Consider the following 5,107-nt stretch of genomic DNA (forward strand, 5'->3'; position numbering starts at 1 on the left):
AAAGCCTGTTTTGGGGCCCGCTGAGTCTCTTCTGTGCAGGGGGGGAGTGCCACAGGCTTTTTTTCCCCCAAGTGAAATGGGACTTCCAGTGGATTGAAGATCTGGTGTCCTGTATGGGGGCATCAAGGTCTTGGAGCAAGACAGTCTCAATGTTGTGTGGGCTTGGGACCTGCATCTGGCCCCAAGCATCTGGAACTGTGCACTTAACCTTTCTTCATTACCCAGACTTGGATGGCCTTGCTGGGGTTCAAGGGATAGGTCCTCTGTCTCTTCCTTTAAATTATTAACTATTTATTACATCCGGAACCTGTGAGATTCAGCACTCCCAACCAGACCCTGGGATGGGTGAGAGAAAAGCGGGGGTGTCTCTCCCCTCCCCACTCTGCCCAGCTCTCATCACTGTCAGACCCACCAGAGCTGAGGGTAGAGGGATTGGGGGCTGTGGCAGCCTGGGTTCCCATGCCCCTCTCTGTGCCTCGGTCTCCCCCCTTCCGTGGTGGGCAGGGGGGAAGCTCCATTCTTAACCTACCTCGTTTTGGGGAGGGGTGGGACGGGGGACCAGAGTGCTGTACGGTGCTGTGGGATCTGCAGATGAAGCGGTGGGGGCTGGGGAAAGTTCCCCTGGCCACCACTTCCCAGCAGCGCCTCTCCCGGGTCCCCCAGTCCTGCTCCCTGCTGAGACCCACCTCTGATCCATGATTCCCCTTCATTGCCCCCAAATCGGGGTGCATGGAGGGCCGCCCTGGGAGCCAGGCAGACCTCAGACCCTGGAGCCCCCAGGCCCAATTTCCCAGCCGCTTGCCCCTCAGATCGGATGCTTGGCCCCCAGATTTGGGGGAGGCACCCCAACATATATCTTCCTGATCTTGATTCTAAGCCAGTCTGTGACCTCAATATTGTTAGTGTCAGTGCAGGCTGAAGTGGTGGGGGAGGATGGGGGCCAAAGACCCAGCCTTGTCATCGGGGGAGGGGGCACGAGATCTGCTCCAAGAAATGTCTGTGACAAAGTCTCAGCCTGTGTTATTTATTTGCCTCTGTGCATCCCGCCCACTCACCTTCCTGAACTGCCAAACCAGTCTCCTCCTTCAATTCTCCCTTCTCCCATCAGACCCTCAAGCTGAGTTTTATAAGACACTCAACAAGTGCATTTATTGAGCACCTAATTATGTGCCAAGCCCTGTTGAAAACACTGGAGATAAAGCAGTGGGCAGAACAGACCAAAGTCCCTCCTGCAAAGAGTTTATGAGCTTTCTAGTAGGGGAGATAATAAGTAAATGACTTCATATGTTAGAAATGATAGCAGAAAGAAAAAAGAAAGTGGGAATGGGGGATACACACCATTTTAGCGAGAGTGGCCAGGTTAGGCCCTCCTCAGGAGCTGGCATTTGTTGTCGTTGTTTTGAGACGGAGTCTGACTCTGTCACCCAGGCCAGAGTGCAGTGGCATGATCTCTGCTCACTGCAGCCTCTGCCTCCTGGGTTCAAGCGATTCTTCTGCATCAGGCTCCCGAGTAGCTGGGACTACAGGTGGGTACCACAATGGCCGGCTAATTTTTGTATTTTTAGTGGAGTCAGGATTTCACCATGTTGGCCAGGCTGGTCTCGAACTCCTGACCTCAAGTGATCTACTTGCCTTGGTCTCCCAAAGTGTCCCAAGTGATTCCAGGTGAAAATCTCCCAAGTGACTACAGGTATGAGCCACTATGCCTGGCCAGGAGCTGGCATTTGAATAAAGCCCTGACGGGGGTGAGGGAGTCCTGGGGATGTCTGCAGGGAAGGGTGTTTTAAGTAAAGGGAACAGCCAGTGCAAGGCCCTGAGGCAGGAGTGTGTCTGGTAAGTCTGAGGAGCTTCAGGGAGCTAGAGTGTTGAGAGGGGAGGAAGCAAAGAAGAGAGTGCCAGGAGATGAGGGCAGAGAGGCGATGGGCAGATCTGTAAGGCCTTGAAGGGCATTGAATGGACTTAGGTTTTTACCCTGAGAGAGACGGAGCCACAGGAAATTTCAAGTATGGAAGGGATGTGACCTGACTCAGTTCACAGGCTCCCTCTGCTGCATGTGGTCAGCAGAGTGGGAGTGGGGTGGGGGGCAGTTTGACAGAGAGGAGGCTGCTGTGAAGGTTCAGGACAAGACAGCAGCAGACAGGTCCAGAGTGAGGGCCCTGAAGAGTGGAGAAGTGGGCAGGTGCTGGGCCTACTTTGTAAATAGAATCCACAGATTTATACATGGGGTTTGAGATAAAGAGAGGAGTCAAGATTGTAAGTCCAGGTTTTTGGCTGGAGCAATTTTCTTTTTTAAATTGAGATCATCACCCACACTGGAGTGCAGTGGCGTGATCACAGCTCATGGCAGCCTCAAACTCCTGAGCTCAAGTGATCCCCCCACTTCAGCCTCCCGAGCAGCTGAGATTACAGGTGTGCACCACCAATCCTGGCTAATTTTAAAAATGTTTTTGTAGAGACATGGTCTCACTATGTTGCCTGGTCTGGTCTTAAACTCCTGGGCTCAAGCGATCCTCCCACCTCAGCCTCCTGAAGTGTGGGAATTACAGGTGTGAGCCCCTGTGGCCCGCCTCTGGGCAATTTTTAACATTCAATTTATGTCAACAAATAGCCCCCCAAGTGTCCTGCCTTGGGGTAAACAGGGTTATGGGGTTACTCAGATCTGTCCTTAAGGAACAAGTTCTATCCCTGTTCTTCCCTCCAGGCTCCTGGTCCACCCCCAACTTCCAGCAGAATTGTCTAGGAACTACTGGATACCAGAATACTGTAAGGAAGAGATTAGATCTAACACAATGTTTACTTAGCAACAGCAACAAAACAACAGTCGTAGTAACCATAGAAATAGGTTCCGTGGTTTAAGAGCATGGAGTCTGGAATTTCATCTTCAAGCCTTGGCATCACCAGGAATTCACTCTGTGACTTATCTTCTCTCAATCTTAGTTTTCTCCTCTGTAAAAGAGATAAGATACTTTGCCCAGTAGTACACATTAAATGCTATATATATGTTATTCTTTATTAAGTACTCCCTTTATATCTGCTAAGCACTTTTTACATATGAAACTCCAGTTAATCCTCAGTAACAGCTCTAAGAGGTAGGTACTATTATCCCCGTTATATAGATGGGAAGCAATTTGGCAGGAACATGGAGCTGGTGAGTAATAGAATCAAACCCTAACCCTTGTCTGCCTGACTCCTAGGGTATAATTTCTCAACCAGTATGGTGCATTGCACCTACTCACTCCAAGGCTTAGAAGGGAGAGGAGTGAAGGCCTAACAGGCACATTGTGACTGATGAGGAGGGCCTGGTGTGTGAGGGGTGTGCCGGGATTCCTAGGTCCCTTATGTAATTCAAACCCTGAGGTGTAAAGGAGGGAGAAAGTTTTGGATTTTAGGCAGAGTTGGGGGAACACCACTCCATCTAGGCTGCTTTAAGAGCAGAGGACAGGGCCAGGCATACTGGCTCAAGCCTGTAATCCCAACACTTTGGGAGGCCGAGGGGGAAGGATTGCTTGAACCCTGGAGTTACAGGCAAACCTGGGAGACATAGCTAGACTCCTCTCTACAAAAATTTATTTATTTATTTATTTATTTATTTATTTATTTATTTATTGAGGCGGAGTCTCGCTCTGTCTCCCAGGCTGGAGTGCAGTGGTGCGATCTCAGCTCACTGCAAGCTGTGCCTCCCGGGTTCACGCCATTCTCCTGCCTCAGCCTCCTGAGTAGCTGGGACTACAGGTGCCTGCCACCTCGCCCAGCTAATTTTTTGTATTTTTAGTAGAGATGGGGTTTTACCATGTTAGCCAGGATGGTCTCGATCTCCTGACCTCATGATCCACCCACCTCAGCCTCCCAAAGTGCTGGGATTACAAGCGTGAGCCACCTCGCCCGGCCACAAAAATTTATTTCTTTTTTGACATGGAGTCTTGCTCTGTCGCCCAGGCTGGAGTGCAGTGGCTTGATCTCGGCTCACTGCAGCCTCTGCCTCCTGGGTTCAAGTGATTCTCCTTCCTCAGCCTCCTGGGCAGCTGGGCCACAAGTGCATGCCACCATGCCCGGCTAATTTTTGTATTTTTAGTAGAGATGGGGTTTCACCATGTTGCCCAGGCTGGTCTTGAACTCCTGACCTCAAGTGATCCACCCACCTCGGCCTCCCAAAGTGCAGGGATTACAGGCGTGAGCCACCACGCCCAGCCTCTACAAAACTTAAAAAAAAAAAAAAAAAGGCCGGGTGCGGTGGCTCACGCCTGTAATCCCAGCACTTTGGGAGGCCGAGGCGGGCAGATCACGAGGTCAGGAGATCGAGACCATCCTGGTGAACACGGTGAAACCCCGTCTCTACTAAAAAAATACAAAAAAATTAGCTGGGCGTGGTGGCGGGCACCTGTAGTCCCAGCTTCTAGGGAGGCTGAGGCAGGAGAATGGCGTGAACCCAGGAGCGGAGATCGCGCCACTGCACTCCAGCCTGGGCGACAGAGCGAGACTCTGTCTCAAAAAATGGCTGGTCGCAGTGGCTCACGCCTGTAATCCCAGCACTTTGGGAGGCCAAGGCAGGAGGATCGCTCGAACCCAGGAGTTGGCAACATGAGGAAACCTTGTCTCTACAAAAGAATTAAAAACAAATCAGCCGAGCGTGGTGGTCTGCGCCTGTGGTCCCAGCTACTAGGTATAAGCCACCAAGCCTGACTGATTTTTAAAAATTTAGCTGGGAGGCTGAGGCGGGAGGATCTCTTGAGCCCAGGAGGGCAAGGCTGCAGTAAGCCGTGATGGCACCACTGCAGTCCAGTCTGAACGATAGAGCGAAATCTGCCTCAAAAACAAACCAACAAAACACCAGCAGAGGACAACTGAGGGAGGAAAAGGACACTGAAGTTGTTTTTATGTTACCGCAACAGTGACACCCGCCGCCAGCTTGTTGTAACAGCGGAGATTCCGAACGCACTGCAATGTACAGCGCCAGGGGGCGTCCCTAGAACCCTGACAGTTTGCCCGAGGGGCGGGGCGGGCGGGCCCCGGGGCGGGTTCTGCGTCCTCCTGCGCCAATGGGAGCACCCAAGCCCCTGCGCGGGAAGATGCCGATTGGTCAGTGCCGCCAGACGCTGCGGGGAGCTCG

This window comes from Trachypithecus francoisi, unplaced genomic scaffold (genome assembly GCF_009764315.1).
Source record: "Trachypithecus francoisi isolate TF-2019V2 unplaced genomic scaffold, Tfra_2.0 Lachesis_group12, whole genome shotgun sequence".
Classification (NCBI taxonomy): domain Eukaryota; kingdom Metazoa; phylum Chordata; class Mammalia; order Primates; family Cercopithecidae; genus Trachypithecus; species Trachypithecus francoisi.